General features: G+C 44.2%; 1 protein-coding gene across 6 annotated transcripts in view; it reads right to left on the reverse strand.

Annotated features, from left to right (window-relative positions):
- Window positions 1-19608, reverse strand: part of LOC137675698 (erbin-like) — a 197056-nt gene that overhangs the window by 143916 nt on the left and 33532 nt on the right. For all 6 annotated transcript variants that reach the window (XM_068421879.1, XM_068421881.1, XM_068421878.1 and 3 more), the window contains exon 2: window positions 635-691. The gene's annotated coding sequence lies outside the window, so the exon portion shown is untranslated. The remainder of the gene's footprint in view (window positions 1-634; window positions 692-19608) is intronic.

Below are 19608 nucleotides of genomic sequence, written 5' to 3' on the forward strand. Positions count from 1 at the left end.
AAAGAAAAAGGCTGATTCTGAACATGTGTTACTTTTCCACAGAACTTTGAACATAAAATTGAACTTTATTTGGCTTCTTAATACTTTTGATATTCTTAAATATGCTCTCTATCTAAATAATGTTAATACACCAATAAGAGAGAAATGACATGATACGATGTTTGCCTGGGCTTTAGATCAGCAAACCAGAAAGAACAGTAAGAGGTCCAACAAGCATTCAAAGCATTTTTTCCAAGCATCTTTTATCCAAGTTTTTTTAAGACATGCTTATACTGCTTTTTAAAATAATTTTTTTTAGTTCTTAGAAAAGATAAAATACTAAAGCTCCGCAAGTCAAAACATTTAATAACATATATTAAGCTTTAAAACAGACACTTCTTTTCCTGCAACTTAGTTTCCCATATATTCCCTTTTCTATATATGTATTTACATGTAATTGTGTGCATATAATTCACTTGGCTCTTCAACAGATATTTATAACTAAAAAAGTTGACTTCAGAAGAACATGAGAGATGATGCAGAGTAAAATTCAAGTGCTTTGGAGGTGATTATTACAACATATGAATAAAGAAAAGGATTTATATTTTAACATATCGTGCAGCTGGTTCAGAGGAAATAAAAATAACGTACTTACCACCGTGTTACTTTTTTCTCCCTGCTGCTTCTTCCCCGAGCTTTCAAAGCCAACATTCTGTTTAAGACAAAAGTACAAAAAATTTTAGTCAACCCTATCCCTACTAGATAAGAATAAACTGATATTTTATTGTATTGGATATTTATTTTGCTTTCAGAGTTTTGGGTTGGGTTTTTTCTTTTTACTTCATCACATCCACATGTTGTGTATCATCTTTTATTAGACACTGAAATACTTTAGGGAGGGACACATCTAATTTTATTTGCGTAGTACTTAAGAAATATGGCACCATGTCTTATAGAGACCATGGGAGTGTATAAAATGCTGGTGACAGCTGACACACACACTTCTGTAAGCAAGGACTGATTGGGTAAATATTGCATTAAGCAGATGCTGACTCACTAACACAGATAGATAGCCTGTTAACTTAGTATGAGGAAGATAGATATCATCTAGATACTAAAGTGAATATGGCTACCAAGCATGAGAAAGAGAAGCACAGGGAATAAGAACCTTTGGCAAAGATTTTGGGCATGTCCTGGTTTGGCCTAAACCAGGCCAATTTTCCTTTCGGTGATTTTTACTTTCAGCTAAGTCTCTTCTAAGTAACTGCACTTTCTGAAACTAATTGCATGTTTTGCAGACAGTGTCTGCTTCCAGGACTGATAACGCTCAAAGTTTGTAGTTATCGCTGAGGCACCGGTAGGGATGTTATGCAGAGAGGCTCTTGCTGTACTTAGTCTTAGAGAAACCAAGGTCACTGCTAAATTCCTCACTGCTTATGAGTGAAGAGCCGAAGGGGGGGTCGCACCTGCAGGGAGGAGCGGACAGGGCAGGTGACCCAAAATTGACCAACGAGGGTATTCCATCCCATACACGTCATTCTCAGTATAAAGCGGGGGGATCACGAGGGTCTCGCGCTCTTTCTGCTATGGCCGGTGTCCAGGGAGGACTCCGTCTGTTTTCCTGCTGCCCCCGATCCCGATCTGTGCATTCCTGAATCCAGCTCTCGACCGTCGCTAGGCCCAGCCTGGGCCTTCCCGGAGCCTGCCCTGCAGTGCCGGTGGTGACGTGGCCGACATCGGGGGAGCTCGATTTTGGTTTTGTATATATTTGTATGTATTTGATTATTCCAATATTATTATTATACTCTTTTTCATTATTATAGTTTATTAAAACTGTTTTAACTTTCCAACCCAGAAGTCTCTCTCCCTTTTCCTTTTCCCTTTCCCTTCGGGGGCGGGGGGGAGGGTTAACAGAGAGTGTCTGCCACAGGTTTAATAGCCGGCCCAGCTTTAAACCATGACAGCAGCTTAGTTTCACTCCCCCCCCAACTATTTTCTCATTCAAAAATCAAGAGGGAGACTCCTAATCAGTCAAAGTTAGCTTCTATCACCATCATCATTTTTTCAAAACAACATTTGAAAGCATCCCCACACAGATATATAAAATTAATTCACTATGAATTCCTTCATCATCTTCCTTATCTCTTGCCTTCACAACAATACTTAAAAATAAAATCCTGACGATTACCAGGCTGCTGATGTGCAAATATCATTGCTCATCAAGCTAACCAATACTTACCACCCCCAACATCATGTGCTCCTCTATCCATCTAGGTCATTTTAACCTGTCCTGGAGGACATACAATCTGTTGTCTATCCCACACTTGCGTTGAATCATGATAGGTAATTCCTGTTTGTTTACTAAAACTCCTTTGGGTTATGTCATCACAAAGGGTGATCATACTGTTTGGGAAAAAATTGTTTTTACCCATCCTGCTTTAAAACACATTAAAATGCATTACACACGTTACATTTGTACCAACATATGCATAATAAAACCAGCACAGTTATGCTGGTACAAGCATTTAGGCTTTCTAACTAGAACATTTAAAGCAGAGATATTTATCTGGTCTGTTTCTTTACTGTTCCAAATAGTAGCAAGCAAAAATACAAATAAAGTTTAATAAGAACATAAAATTCAAGAGAAGAAATACACTGTGTCCTGACTGCCTTCCCATATAACAGGGAAATGAACAAACTGTGGGAATCAGCCCACAATTCTACCTTGATATGTGCTGTGAACAATGACAGAAGACAGTAGTCAAGCAATTTCCTTGACATCTGAAAGAAGGTTGGTTTGGGTTTTTTTTCCCCTCATGCTCTGATTAGCTCAAATCACAGCTGTAGAAACTACCTTTGTGCTTTCAGAGAGTTTTTCCTCTGGATTAGAGGGGAGGTGTTTCAGCTCCTAAATAAATGTGAATACATTTACAACTGTGAACAGAGATACAGGATAAGTCTGGAATACTTTTTATTTGAAGTCTATATTTTAGCAAAAAAGGTAGGGAACGAATGAAGGACCATCAGCAGCCATATATGCATCTAGAATGAGCAAGAGAATGGCTTGAGTTCTAAATAGCCTGGTAGTAGCAAAAAGACCACAAGAGGCTTCTTCATCTAGCCAAGGATAAGAGGTGGATCAAGCAGTTTCATATCCTCAAATAGCAATAGTAACATGCAAAAGATGAGCAGTGCTCCTTTCACACATATGCAACTAGTTCAAGGGGGAGAGGAGGGGAGCATGAGAAGAAAACATTTCACATTATATACCAGGGAAAAAAAAAAATGAATCCTCTAACCAAAACAGATGGAAAAAATTAATTATAGGACTATAGTGAGTGATCAAGAAATTTAAGAAGTGAGCCACTTGTCTGTTGAACAAGCCTAGAAAGGAGTCAGATTTTTAAGTTTGATCAAGTCCTTCTGGATTTTCTCAATTATGGAAGTCTCCTATTTTGCCAAGTAACTGAAACATATCTCAAGCATATCAAAAACAAAGGGTTGGTATATTTTATCTCATTCTCAAGCACCTTAGTGGCCCTAACGTTAGATTCCAAAACATTTTCACAGAATCAGTCAGGATGGAAGAGACCTCTGGGATCATCGAGTCCAACCATTGCCCTGACACCACCATGTCAACTAGACCATGGCACTAAGTGCCATGTCCAGTCTTTTCTTAAACACAGCCAGAGATGGTGACTCCACCACCTCCCTGGGCAGCCCATTCCAATGTCTAATAACCCTTTCTGAGAAGAAATGCTTCCTAATGTCCAACCTGAACCTCCCCTGGCAAAGCTTGAGGCTATGTCCTCTTGTCCTATTGCTAGTTGCCTGGGAGAAGAGGCCGACTCCCACTCCACTACAACCTCCCTTCAGGTAGTTGTAGACTGCAATAAGGTCACCTCTGAGCCTCCTCTTCTCCAGGCTAAACAACCCCAGCTCCCTCAGCCGTTCCTCGTAGGTCAGACCCTCCAGACCCTTCACCAGCTTGGTCGCCCTCCTCTGGACGCGCTCCAACACCTCAACATCTTTCTTGAAGTGCGGGGCCCAGAACTGGGCACAGTATTCAAGGTGCGGCCTCACCAGTGCTGAGTACAGAGGGACGATCACTTCCCTAGAACAGCTGGCTTGTAGGTAGATTAGGGTACGGCGACCGGAAAATCTCGGGCTGTAACGGAAGGTGGGCGTGGCGAAAGGAGCAGGATGTGCAAGTATCGTGCGAGTTCGTACGGGACAAGACGACTATATAAGGCTGTTGCGCAGTTAAATAAACGCCATTTGTTGCATCCTCACATTGGTGTCAGTGCTCAATGGCCCTGGGGTGCGGATAGCCTCAGGCCAGCCAGCAACCGAACGGAGCTTGCCGCAGACAAGCGGCAACAAATGGTGACCCCGACGTGATTGCTGGGCTGGCGGGCCGCGGGCGGTCGGAGCGGGTTCGCGAACCATGGAAACCTTGATAAAGGTGATTTCGTTACTGGGCGGGGAATTTAAGATTTCTGTGAAATCGAAAGACGTAGACCAGTGTGTGGACCGTCTCGTTATTGAGGGGGCGGTGGCAGGACCGGCTGATTGTTTACAGCCGAATACCTGGGAGCGGTGCTCGATGCAGCTCGCTGAGCGAGCTATGGCAGCGGGTTCTGCCAAAGAATTAAAAACATGGGGAGTTATCTTGTGGCTGCTACGGGCTGCGCGGGAGGACTGGGCGACATGGGATGCGGCTCGGGCGTGTTTACATGGGGTCTACCCTGACCAAGACAGAAGTGGCAGTGGTGAAACTCCTCCAACATATACTCTCTGAGAGAGGAATTAAATATGACGAAGCTGCGTTAAAGCAGTTACTGTTCTGGGCAAAAGATAAAGGACATTTTACAACCTTTAATGATGTCTTTGAAGTGCCTTTATGGGAGAAGATTGGTGACTCTCTCTGGAATGCGGTGTCAAATGGTGATAAGGAAGCCTTTAAATTGTCTGCTACATGGAGGCTGGTTAGTGAAGCGTTAAAAGGAATAAAAGCAGAGAGAGAAGTCACACATACAGCTTTTATGGCTTTAGGACCGCAAGCGCCTACTACCCCCTCACTGTTTGCGGGACCAACACCTCCCACGGCCCCGGTGGCTGTACCGGTGGCAGCTCCTTAATCACCATGGGTACGGACGGCTCCGAAAAAAGCTGAGGAGCGGGGAGCGAGAAAAATAGATACAGATCCATTAGAACCGGTAGTGCGCCCTAAAACACAAACTCAATTTGGACTAATTGATTCAGACGCTGAACAGGAGACTTGGCAGAAACCCCCTCCAGAACCTCCTCCTCTCATTGATCTCTCTACGGATGAGGCTGAGCAGGAGGACAAGAAGGAGGGTAAACCTGCTTTGTATCCACCTTTACCGGATTCGCCATTTACGGAATCAGCAGTACCAGAGTCACAAGGACTTAAAGGACTGTTACCATCACGAAATGGACACGAACTTGACATGACGGAGCTTGGTAGACGACTGGAAGAATTAAAGACGGAATTGCAGCAGTATCGTTCAGCCAACGCCTCGGGACACGTGACTATGTCTCCCCCAAAACCCCCCTCTGTGTTCGGGACAAGTATTAGGGCCACCTCAACCTCCTTTACAACTCCCTACTCCACCTTTAGATCAGGGCGGGGGGGGAGGTTTGCGTCCATCTGGTAATGTGGGAGGTGAGGGAGAGGGTCAGCGTCCGCCCGCGTATACAGGGGAAGTGGGGGGAGGTGAGGGAGGAGTGAAATGGAAAGGGGTCATTCGAGATGCGTTATTAGAAGGAGTTATAATTCCACAAGCATATCCGGTGATTGTGGGTGCGGGTCCTGAGGGGAGAAATATTTGGCAACTGTTAGATTGGAAAATTGTAAAAGAAGCATTGCCACTACAGTTAGCGAAGGACAACACAGGTGAGGACTGCAGGAAAGTTGTTGCAGGGATGGCAAATCGTAACCCCACCTTAACTGAGCTAATGGATGCTTGTGAGAAAGTAGGAACCACCACATTTCAGATGAAGCATTTAGCAAAAACTTTTGCAGCGGCAGTTAAGGTAGTTCATCGTTGTTATACATGCGAACAGGAAGGTCACTTTAAGAAAAACTGCCTTAAGAAGTTGAAGCTGAGTGGGAGAGATAACTCTGTTTTGATGTGTCAGTGCTGTGGGAAGCTAGGGCATTTTGTGAAGCTGTGCAGGTCTCAGTATAATGCTCAAGGTCAGCTGATAACAACCAGCTGCAGAGTACAAGGAAAATGGAGAAAGAATGCGGGGGGGGAACCATGTGCTGACACAAATGAATCTTCCCAACCAGTTCCAGGCCTAAGCAGTCAGCTCGCAGCCCGAACCGCAGGGAGCGCAGGACTGGTGTTTCCACGCAGGGTTAACCTGCGCGGCTGCCAAGCCTTGGACCTGTGGCAAACAGGGATAATGCTAATGCTGATTGTCAAAAGATCATTGAAGCTTTACCTGGAAAAACAGATTTGAATGCTATGATAAAGGCATGTGCAAAAGTGGGTACTGTGGAACATAAGGCTCAAGTTATGGCTGCGGCCGTACTTGGGGCTTACGTCGTCACAATTGCAGCCTATATTCCAATTGTTAGCAGGGGACACAACTTTAACAGCACCACGACACACTACTTCAGAGATACAGCAACTGATTACAGAAATAGAAAGCAGGCTACATTCCAAATTTGTACATCGTATTGATTTGAATCAGGAAATACAAATTATCACTTTGTTTGATAGGCAAATTCCGTATGCAATAATTGGTCAATGGAATTCAGAATGATCAAATTCGTTACAGAGCTATTGGCACAGATTATTCATCAAAGGACGGATGCGATGTCGGGAGCTTGTGGCCAGAGATCCCTGCATCACTAACCGTTCCTATTGCAGCTCAATATTTTGAGTGGTGTATGGCTAATAGCTTTGCTTTGCAAACAGCCATGGAGAATTTCTCGGGACAGGTTGTTTACCACTTGCCCTCCCATCCTGTTATAAAATTGGGTGCGGAACTTCCAATTGCCACAGGAGTGTGGTGCGCAGACACTCCTGTGGATGGAATTACCATTTTTACGGATGGATCTGGAAAAACAGGCAAGGCGGGCCTTGTCTGGTATTCTGACGGCAAGTGGGAATCTATGGTAGTACAACAAAAGGGTTCACCTCAGGTGGTAGAATTACGAGCTGTATTAGAAGTATTTCAGAATTTTCCCATTCCCTTTAATTTGGTTACTGATTCAGCATATGTAGCTGGCATTGTAAAGCAATTGGATAGATCTGTTATAGAGCATATATGTAATCAGTGTGTTTTTGAATTGCTGCGAGCTCTGTGGCAAGAAATTCAAATCCGAACTGCATTGTTTTATGTTTTACATGTAAGAAATCATACTAATTTGCCTGGGTTTATTGCAGAAGGCAATGCTCGAGTGGACTCTTTGGTTTCTGACCTTACAAATTCTACTGCAATGACTGTGCAGGTGCCGGACATTAAACAGCAAATCATAGAATGGGTTTTTCCACCTTTTCATCCTAAAACAACAACTTAAGACTGATAATGGACCAGCATACTGTTCACAGATTTTTCGTCAATTTTGTCAACTATGGGGTATTACACATGTCACCGGGATTCCTCATTCGCCTACGGGTCAGGCGATTGTGGAACATGCTCATAGTACATTGAAACAGCTTCTGCAAAAACAAAAAGGGGGAGAGGTGACTGAACCTTCTGAGAGACTTGCAAAAACTGTTTATGTACTTAACCATTTAACTTTAGCAGGAGATAAGGAGCGACCCACAATTGTAATACATTGGGAGGCAGTTTGACAGGGAGCAAGCTATGTGAAAAACAAAGGCAAAGTGTGGTATAGGGAACCAGGTACTAACGAATGGTTGGGACCAGGGGAACTATTACTAATGGGTCGAGGTTATGCTTCTGTCTCTACAGGCGCAGGAGTACGGTGGATTGTCTCTAAAAGGATGGTTAGCCACATTATTAGAGGGAATAGTTTATATAGTTGTGATTATAGTTATCATAGGGATCTGCGTGGGTTGTGTTAAGACAATCATTGAGAATAGTATATGGAAGTAGTGAGATAATAAATCTAACTGCTTCCAAAGGGGGAAATTGATACCGGATGGTTTAGCAACGGTTTAGCAAGAGTAGGCCTCAGAGTAGGCTCTAAAAGGCCTGCTCTGTGTTACCTTTAAACAGAATCAGCTTTCCTGTCAGTAATTTTCCTTTCAGCTAGAATAATAGAGAATAACAATAAGTTCTGAAGTAAACTGCATGTTTTGTAGATAGAGTCTGCTTATGGGAATGTTTATAATAGGCATTATCCTACTTGTGTTACCCTGTTTGTTTGCGTGTTTGCAGAAAACTGTGCAACGAATGGTCAATACAACCTTTGTGGCACAACAACAGAGAGCAGGATTTATGGGTAACCAAGGCTGGGATTCTCTGACTGGGCTCTGCGAGACACAGGGAACCGGGTTTGAGTAAGAAACAAAAACAAAAAGGACGAGATAGGACATAGCTCGTTCAAAAACAAAAAGGGAGAATTGTGGGGTTCCCACGGGACAATGGTGGGAACGAGCTACTGAACGAGCTATGTCCAGGCATGTCCAGGGGGTGGTAATGGGGTGGTGATGAACTAGCCAATCATAATACAGAACAAGGGCCTTGGCTATGAGACCAACAAGATATGGGGGAAGTTGAAAAATAAGAAAGAATGCTGCACCTGCAAGATATAGCTTTTTAGCATAAGCCAATCAGAACTAATATAGAGGCGCGTGGACACTTACAGTATGATGATTGTGGCCACCCCGCATCGGAAACAAACAGCACGCTCCATTCAGCTACATTGGAATCTTGCAATCACTTGGCTAGGCCTACCTGTCGAGATCAAAACTGATAATGGCCCCTGTTTTATTGCTCATACCACACGTCAGTGGTGTCAGTGGTGGGGTATCACGCTCAAACACGGCATTCCGTATAATTCTACCGGGCAGGCCATTGTAGAGCGCGCTAATCAGATGCTAAAACACAGAATTAAGATTCTTGGGGAGGGGGAAGGATTCCCAGACGTAATTCCTGTCAACTACCAATCTCACATTTTACATCGCGCTCTTTATTCTTTAAATCATTTTGCCCGGGGAGACCAAGAGCGTGCCCCAATTGAGCGACATTGGGGTCCGGGGTGCCAGAAGTGGGCCCCCCAGTCAAGGTTCGGTTCCCTGGGACAGCGGAGTGGGAAACAGGTTGGGAGCTGCTACATCACGGGAGGGGGTATGCCGCCATCAAACGGGATGATGTTATACAGTGGGTCCCTACACGCTGTTTGCGCCCTGATTTAAAACAAAATCCTAACCCGAAGTAATATGTACGCTGTCCGAGCTTTACGTTTTGCAGGAGTACCTGTGGGGAAAGCCGAAACAGCACCAGCCTCGACCTTCAGACGTGAGGAGTCATGACAGTACAGAGAGTCTGGTAAAGCGGCGGGGCGCCAAGAAAGATGAGGAACAGCGACCGTTGCTGAGTGAAACAAAAGCTTTGAACAATGCGCTCATGATTAGCTTGCTTTTGCTTTGCATCTCAGGAGTTGCAGGGGAATCTTACTGGAGAACCTGGGCTCGGGATGTTGTATCCGCCAGCTACGCTTACGCTTTGACGCAAGGCTCCAGAATCAGCGATACGCTTTACTTCGCATGACTTGAAGCATGGGGAGGGGGAAATGTAGGTAGATTAGGGTACGGCGACCGGAAAATCTCGGGCTGTAACGGAAGGTGGGCGTGGCGAAAGGAGCAGGATGTGTGTTGCCGCTTGTCTGCGGCAAGCTCCGTTCGGTTGCTGGCTGGCCTGAGGCTATCCGCACCCCAGGGCCATTGAGCACTGACACCAATGTGAGGATGCAACAAATGGCCTTTATTTAACTGCGCAACAGCCTTATATAGTCGTCTTGTCCCGTACGAACTCGCACGATACTTGCACATCCTGCTCCTTTCGCCACGCCTACCTTCCGTTACAGCCCGAGATTTTCCGGTCGCCGTACCCTAATCTACCTACAGATGTGCAAGTATCGTGCGAGTTCGTACGGGACAAGACGACTATATAAGGCTGTTGCGCAGTTAAATAAACGCCATTTGTTGCATCCTCACATTGGTGTCTGTGCTCAATGGCCCTGGGGTGCGGATAGCCTCAGGCCAGCCAGCAACCGAACGGAGCTTGCCGCAGACAAGCAGCAACACTGGCTACACTATTCCTAATAGAGGCCAGGATGCCATTGGCCTTCTTGGCCACCTGGGCACACTGCTGGCTCATGTTTAGCCAGCTGTCTATCAGCACCCCCAGGTCTCTTTCCGCCAGGCCGCTTTCTAACCACTCTTTCCCCAGCCTGTAGCGCTGCATGGGGTTGTTGTGGCCGAAGTGTAAGACCCGGCACTTGTTCTTGTTGAACCTCATGCCGTTGGTCTCGGCCCATCTATCTAACCTGTCCAGATCCCTCTGTAGGGCCTTCCTACCCTCCAGCAGATCGACACTCCCACCCAGCTTGGTGTCATCTGCAAATGAAACACAGTGCACCTGCCTTTTGTCCATTTATACATTACAGTCTTCCAATTGTCTTCATGTAAAAATCACTCAGAAGGAGAGTTTGTCTATCTTGGACAGCTAAAGATCTTTATGGATGTGAAATCTGCAGGATGACAGCTTGATGGTAATTGGATGTTCCTAAATACACAGCACTCTTCCCATACTATCCCTTCCCTAGAAATCAAAGGCAATTCATTCTTCCTGCTTTCTGGGTACAAAGCTGCTTTGGCCTGAAATAGCTGCAAACTAGCCAGCTGCATTTTCCACTCTTGTTTAGTGATAGCCAATATTCCTCATAGTGATAGGGAGTTTTATAATACATCAGTCTGTGCAGCTCTCCACACCATTGTTGTATGACCCTCCAGACATAGTAACAGTACTGGAAAAAATCTGTACTTCATATAAACTTTTATAATTACATTTGTAAACTTGTACAATTTGTACTTCATATAAAAGAAAATATTTTGGCAGAAAACCAGACTATGGCACATCCATTACAGCTCCCCACAGTTGCTTATGACATTATTGGAAGTAAAGCATTTTACTAAGTAGGCATTTCTGCCTCATCGTCATTTCTTCCCATTAGCAGGAAAATATACTTTCATATTATAATTGATACAATTACATCATTAAGAAAAAAAAGTGAAAAAAAAAAACAAATAAAAGGAGGAAATAGTCAATTAGGTCTGTGAGTGACATAGAAACTATATCTTAACTGAAGAAATAGGCACAGACATTCTTGAACCAGCAAACTGCTTTGGCCAAGATCTTCAAAGACAACTGTCAAAAGAAAGTTTGCTTGCATAAATAAGTTAGCACTTAATTCTATCTCCACTGAACAATGTAGCTGGAAAAGGAGAGAGAGGAAAGACGAAGAGGAAGACAGAATGCGCCACGCTATTTAAATAAGACAGAAGTATTCTCTGCGTACTTTTCCTCTGAAACCACCACACGTTTATGGCACTGTATAAGAAGTGTTTATTTGCTAGTTGCTGAATTGACAAAATAGGATCCAAGGACTGCTTATACAATCCAAGAGGGAGTTTCCTAATACCTAGCTGTCCTGGTTTCATTGGGATTTGGTTTCAGTTTGTGGCCAGCCACGGTGATCAGGGCCCTCAGCAGTTAAATCCAGGGCAGCTGACCCAGGCTGGCCCACAGGTGTATTCTATAGCATTAACATCAAGTTCACTATAAAAGAGAGGGCTTGCTAGAGAGAAGTGGGGTTCTTTCTGTTCTTCTTGCCCCTTCTCCTCATTATTATGATTCCTGGAGCAAGTTACCAGTGCTCTGTGGATAAGTATTCTTTTATGTTGTCATTTATATTGATTTCTTCAGTTCATTAAATCTGGTTAACTTCAATGTACAAGTCTCCCTCCTTTTCCCAATTTCTTGCCTCAGTTGGGGAAGGGACATTGGGTGATAGAAAAACTGTTTATTGTTTAGCCCTGGGTGCGGGCTAAATGTGGACACTAGCATTTGCACAGAATAAAACAAATTTGCCTAGATGCATTCAGGATGAACATAGTTTTCCTTAGACTATCCAATTCTGGCCATGTGACAACCAGGAAGCTTATAATGCAAGCCAACCCTCTGATAACCTAATCTTGTTTTAGACAGACTCCGTTAGCAGTATGCACATTTTAAGTGAAAAACTAACTACTATTCTCCATGAATCCTCAAACTAAAATACTATTCAGCAAAGCAGTCTAAAATATTTTAGTGTTGAATACCCATGGGCCTGAGAATCGTTTCACCTATGTCCTGGTTTGGCCTAAAACAGAACCAATTTTCCTTTCAGTAATTTTTCTTTTCAGCTAAGTCTCTTCTAAGTAACTGCACTTTCTGAAACTAACTGCATGTTTTGCAGACAGTGTCTGCTTCTAGGACTGATAACGCTCAAAGTTTATAGTTATCACTGAGGCACCAGTAGGGATGTTATGCAGAAAGGCTCTTGCTGTACTTATTCCTAGAGAAACCAAGGTCACTGCTAAATTCCTCACTGATTATGAATGAAGAGCTGCAGGAGGGTCGCACCTGCAGGGAGGAGCGGACAGGGCAGGTGACCCAAAATTGACCAACGAAGGTATTCTATCCCATACACGTCATTCTCGGTATAAAGCGGGGGGATCACAAGGGTCTCGGCCCTTCTTCTCCCTTCTCGCCCCCTTCTTCTATGGCCGGTGTCCGATAAGGACTCTTGTCCGTTTTCCTGCTGCCCCCAATCCCGATCTGTGCATTCCTGAATCCAGTTCCTGTCCATCGCTGGGCCCAGTCTCGGCCTTCCTGGGAGCTCGAATCACAAAACATCAGAAACACTTACTAGGTCTCTTATGATACCTACAGCAAATACTTCATCATAATATGCTTTACAATTCAACTATTCAAGATCTGCTTGCAGCCACAAGCATACTGCAAAGCCAACATTTGCTTCCTAATTCTGTTCTTTTTAGCTAGTAGAGATTTTCTTCCCCCAATAAAGGCTCCTTAATCAAGTCTGCCAATGAACCAATAGTTAGGAGTGAACAAGGGACTAGACATAAAATAAGAGCAAACTACTACAAAGCAACAAAAAATAAACTATAGATTAACCATTCCATTTGAGCTATCTTAATAAGACTTAACACAAGCGTTTCAATGCCAAAACAAGCAGATCCACAATGAAATTAGGATTATAAAACAAGATTCTAATTCAACATAACAGTATTCTCAACAAATAGGTGTATCAGCCTATTTTCTTATTGGGGAATGTTATTGAACAATATGAACAGCATAACAAAGGAAAGGACCCTCTCTAAATCCAAGCTGTGCACTATTGCTTGAACTTCCTGCTTTGTTATGGTTAGCTTAACAGTAAATAGGACAGTAATAGCTTATTAAAAGTCTCACCCTATCCATACGATAAAATATTTTGTGATGATTACTTCATGGTACCACTCACTATTGAGAGAACTGTGAAAGAAATCTCAGAAGTTTAATAGAACAAAAGGGCACTTTATCCAATTCTCTGTAACCAAGAATTGATAGAAACAATAATTCTGAAGTTCTTACACAGTATAGCAAGTACTTTTAATAAATATAATCAATATATTCCTCTCAAAAAAAAGTCTGCTCCTTGATATATTCTTGTCTTTCATCTTTACTAACCGTTTTATTGAAAAACTTTCCCTATGTATTAGGTTTGCATGGCAAGGTTTTGGTAGCAGGGGGTCTACAGGGGTGGCTTCTGTGAGAAGCTGCTAGAAGCTTCCCCCATGTCCGATAGAGCCAGTGCCAGCCAGCTCCAAGACAGACCCGCTGCTGGCCAAAGCAGAGCCAATCAGCGACGGTGGTAGCGCCTCTGTGACAACATATTTAAGAAGGGGAAAAAAAAAAACCACAACACTGTGCAAGAATGGCAGCGGAAAGAGGCGTGAGAATATGTGAGAAACAATTCTGCAGACACCAAGGTCAGTGAAGAAGGAGGGGGAGGAGGTGCTCCAGGCACCGGAGCAGAGATTCCCCTGCAGCCCGTGGTGAAGACCATAGTGAGACAGGTTGTCCCCCTGCAGCCCATGGAGGTCCATGGTGGAGCAGATATCCACCTGCAGCCCGGGAAGGATCCCATGCCGGAGCAGGTAGATGCGCCTGAAGGAGGCTGTGACCCCGTGGAGAGCCCGCGCTGGAGCAGGCTCCTGGGAGGAGCTCTGACCCTGTGAAGAGGAGCCCACGTTGGAGCAGGTTTGCTGGCAGGACTTGTGACCCCATGGGGGACCCACACTAGAGCAGTCTGTTCCTGAAGGACTGCATCCCATGGAAAGGACTCATGCTGGAGAAGTTCATGGAGGACTGTCTCCCGTGAGAGGGACCCCACACTGGAGCAGGGGAAGTGTGAGGAGGAAGGAGCAACAGAGACAACGTGTGATGAACTAACTTCAACCCCCATTCCCCTGCACCGCTGGGGGGAAAAGGAAGTAGAGAAATCAGGCGTGAAGTTTAGCCTGGGAAGAAGGGAGGGGTGAGGGGAAGGTGGTTTTAGATTTGGTTTTATTTCTCATCCTACTCTCATTTGATTGGCAATAAATTAAATTAATTTCCCCGAGTTTAGTCTGTTTTGCCTGTGATGGTAATTGCTGAGTGATCTCCCTGTCCTTATTTCGACCCATAAGCCTTTCATTATATTTTCTCTCCCCCTGTCCAGCTGAGGAGGGGAGTGATATAGTGGCTTGGTGGGCACCTGGTGTTCAGCCAAGGTCACCCCACAAACCCATTTTCAAGCAGAAGTTCCAACACTTGTACTATCTTTTCATAATGGTTCCTAATTTAAGTCTCATAAGGCACCTGTATTTCCAAGCACATCATTTCTACAATACTATTAAGCATTTAAGACAGTATTTTTGCTATTAAAATATCTCCCCTCTCGAAAGTCAAGCATTTTATGTGGATGTTTACAAATATTTGCGAGCATATTTTACCTACATTCTTGAATCAGAGCAAGAGATGGAGAGAAGAGGGTGAAAAATGCATTTGCTCAATGGTCCTAACTAGAACGAAGACAGCATATTAAGATCAAACTTATCCTATTGTAGATACTACTCCAGTATATTAAGATCAAAACATACTGTGATCTATTAAAGATTTCTGCAACACTTCAATTAGGCATACACTTACTAAAAAAACTCCACATCATACTGGTTATATTGTCCCTATAATTCTTTATGAGGATATATGTGTGTCTGCTGTTGAATTAGGGGATTAAAAAGACATTTAAATAAAAAATCCATCAGTCTCAGCATCCCTCAAACATACCACTAACAACTAAATTTATGTAAATGTAACAAGCATACAAAACCAAAACAGTACATGCTTTCAACTGCAAAAAAAATCCCAATCATATTAACCTTTCGCTGGATAGGATAAGAGCATTTAAGTTAGCTTACCCAGGACAGAAGTATTTGTTTAAAACTGCTTTTATTTTTTGCACAGAGCTATATGAATAAATTACCATAAAATGGGTTACTGCCTTGCATACATTATGTAGCATTCAAAGTAAAAAAGTAATGCGGAAAATACCAGAAGCAATGGAAGCCAGATTGCCTATACACAAGTGCTCACACAGAACCATATGAACATGTTAAAACCGCAGATACATAGACCATGTTCTGTGACCCAAGTGTGACAGATGTGTTCCACTGCAGTGAATAACCCTAGCACTCCTTGCCAGAAAACAGGCACAGTTCTCATGCATCTTCCCTACAAGCTTTTGTAATACAAATTCAGAAATTAAAACAAAAGTTTGTCATTCTTACATGTGAGGGCGAGAGAAGATATTAGTACACTGTAGAGTAACTGAAAAAGTGCACTCAAAACATTTATTTCCCCTTATCTCCTTCAACACATCTGGACAGTCACCTAACCAAAACACTCTACCACTGCCAATTCATAGCACAGGAGTCTCAATTAGTTTCTGAACTTGAACCACAGAATCACCAGGACACAAAAGGGAGTTTATGAAACCATCCACATGGATCTGTAAAAAAGAATTAAAAAGTGTTTTCAAGATGATTGGTTGTCCTGGATTCCTGGGGATAAAATTCATAGAATCACTTTTCTGTTAGATTTTGTTTCAGTTTGTGGCCAGCCATGGTGATCAAGGCCATTAGCACTGAAAGCCAGGGCACCTGACCCAGGCTGGCCCACAGGTGTATTCTATAACATTGATGTCAAGTTCATTATAAATGGGAATGCTGCTGGGGATAGAGGCTCTGTGCTGTGCTCTGCTCTTTCCTCCTTGTCCTCTTTTTCCTTCTTCTCAATGATTGATATTCCTGGAGTGACTTGCCACCACTCTGTGGGCTAAGTATAATTTTGTGTGTCTTGTATTAGTATTGATATTGGTTTCTTTATTTTATTAAATCTGTTTAAATTTTAACCTGTAAGTCTCCCTCCTTTTCCCAATTCCCTTCCTCATTTGGGGACAGGTCTTGGGTGATTGAACAACTGCTTATTGTTTAGCCCTGGGTGTGGGCTAAATGAAAACAGTTTATTTGGCACCCAACATAAATAGATCACCTGTGAGAACCATAGACTTTTGATTTAAGAGTCTCAGAGGGCTGAAGTTTTCAGATTTCACTGTTTTTGGTACAAGCATTCATCAGGTTGGTGTTGGTAGCAGAGCTGCTGGCTGGAATTCTCTGGTGTTTGGTTTTACAGTCACTTTTGGGGTGGCTAATCAAATGTGTGGCTTTGCTGCTGTTTGTTACTGGTTTGGGTGGTTTATCACTTCTGGGCATGGACTGAGAGGTATCACTCTGCTATGTTGTTTAGCATTGGTTTATGGTATTAAATTCTTTTGGAACTGTGCCCATTTCTGATTTCTATGGAATGGCAGTGGGTGACATGTACTTTCCTTTTCCCTCGAGGCTGATCTCAACAGCTTTAGAGAACTTTGAATACCCTTGGGATATTATGATCACCATGCTCATATTGTCAGGCCTTTTGAATGTCTTTCAGTTCTTGCTTAGAATAAAAAAATGGGTATATGGTAGATACAGCACAGCTGCTAACACCCCTGTAATGGGCCCTGCAGTAGCCCCAGCCCCTGCACCAGGCACAGTATCTCCAGCCCCTATGACAGACACTGCAGCTGTCCCAGCACCCACAACTGGAATTGCGGATACTCAGACCCTGCCAGTCCCTACAGCAGACATCCTGTCTACCCCAGAGGCTATTCAGATCTCTGCACTGGGCACTGTGATTGCCCAACTCCAGGCAGCACTTGCTGCAATGACCCAGACTTTGGTAACAAGGGCTGCAGCTAATCAGCCCCCAGTGATGGGTGATGTAGCTAACCTAAGGACTCAACCAGTGCCAGTAACAGTCACCCCTGTACAGAAGATGAAAACCACAAAAAGAGCAGGTTGTGATGGCCTACCAGAGACATCAAAGGAGGACAAGCCAGAGGTAACCACTTGATCCCTATCCCCGAGTGAGCTGTGAGACATACGTAGAGATTACAGCTGTTATGAAGGTGAGCAACTTGGCTGCTCTGCTGCTGGGATAATGGAGCTGATGGTTTTGAGTTAGAGGGTAGAGAAGCCAAGCAGCTGGGACCAATGGCTAGAGAAGTGGGTATTGAGAAGGGTATTGCAACAGGTGCAGAGCCCCTCACTCTCTGGAGGTGACTCCTGCTAAGCATGAGGAACAGGTATCCCTTTAGGGATGATGTCATATACCACCCAGGCAAGTGGACAACCATTGAGAGAGGTGTTAAGAATCTGAGGGGGAAATAGCTGTGTGGGAGCTGATTTTTTGCTGACCTGAATGACCCACAGACACCACTAGATCCAGATGCACTCAAAGTTACGGGACTAATGTGGCATAAGTGGGTACTGAGCGTGCCATGGCAACACATTAGCATTATTGAGCTGGAAAGGTAATGAGGCATCAGTGGTGGGTGACATAGGTAATCGGATGCAGCAATAAGTAGACAATCTCTCTTCCTCCTCATGGGCCAGTATCTCTGTGGTGGGAAAAACCGTCTGACAAATCCACAAAACTGCTTGATGAGGTGTTGGAAAAATTGTCCCAGGTGGAGGACAGACCACGCTCCCCGCCTGTATCGAAGAATGTCTCGGCCATCAGGAGACAGCATTCCCCTGCAAGACCTACTTGGGAGAGATGGTACACATCATGAGGCACCCTGTGGTTTTTCTGTGTGACCATGGAGAGGACATGAGAAAATGGGACGGAAAACCAACCTTGGCTTTATGGATATGCATACATGAGTTGCAAGGTGAACCAATAAGGAATGGGGGTTCTTCCAGGGAACTTGTTGCTCCAGTTTCCAATGGGAAGCTCTCCAGACAGCGTAGATGGGCTTCAGATCCCTATTTACCAGATGTGAATAAGCGGGATCGAATCTACGTGAGCTGCTCAAACTGAGATGTCGATAATGAACACTATCCTTAGGATTAGTGGGGCCCTGCCTCCAGCCAGGTGGAGGATAGGGACAACTGTGTTTTTTGGACTGTGTGGATTCGATGACCTGGCACATCAGAACCACAGCAATATAAGGCTCTAGTGGACACGGGTGCACAATGCAACATAATACCATCAAACTATAAAGGGAAAGAATCAATTTGTATCTCTGGCATGACAGGGGGCTCCCAAGAGCTGACTGTACTGGAAGCTGAAGTGAGTCTGACTGGGACTGAGTGGCAGATGCACCCTATTGTGACTGGCCCAGAAGCCCCATGTATTCTTGGTATAGATTACCTGAAGAGAGGGTATTACAAGGACCCAAGGGGATACTGGTGGGTGTTTGGTGTAGTAGCTGTGGAAACAAGAAATTAAACAGCTGTTTACCCTGCCTGGTCTATCAGAGGACCCTTCTGTTTTGGGGCTGCTGAGGGTCAAGGAGCAAAAGGTGCCTGTTGCTACTACAATGGTCCACCAGCGACAATATCGTACTAACAGAGACTCACTGATCCCCATCCATGAGCTGACCTGTCAACTGGAGAACCAAGGAGTGATCAGCAAAACATACTCCCCCTTCAACAGTCCCATATGGCCAGTGTGAAAGTCCAGTGGGGAATGGAGACTAACTGTGGACTATCGTGGCCTGAATGAAGTCACACCACCGCTGAGTGCTGCTGTACTGGACATGTTAGAACTCCATTATGAACTGGAGTCAAAGGCAGTCAAGTGGTATGTCATGATGGATATCACAAATGCATTTTTCTCTATTCCTTTGGCAGCAGAGTGTAGGCAACAGTTTGCTTTCACCTGGAGGGGCATCCAGTACACCTGGAATCAACTGCCCCAGGGGTGGAAATATAGCCCCACCCTTTGCCATGGACTGGTCCAGACTGCACTGGAGAAGGGTGGAGCTCCAGAAGACCTGCAGTACGTTGATGACATCATTGTATGGGGTGATACAGCAAGAGAAGTTTTTGAGAAAGGGGAAAAAGTAATTCAAATCCTTCTAGAAGCTGGTTTTGCCATCAAATGCAGAAAGGTCAAGGGACCTGCAAAAGAGATCCAGTTTTT

Source organism: Nyctibius grandis, chromosome W, assembly GCF_013368605.1.
Source record: "Nyctibius grandis isolate bNycGra1 chromosome W, bNycGra1.pri, whole genome shotgun sequence".
NCBI lineage: Eukaryota > Metazoa > Chordata > Aves > Nyctibiiformes > Nyctibiidae > Nyctibius > Nyctibius grandis.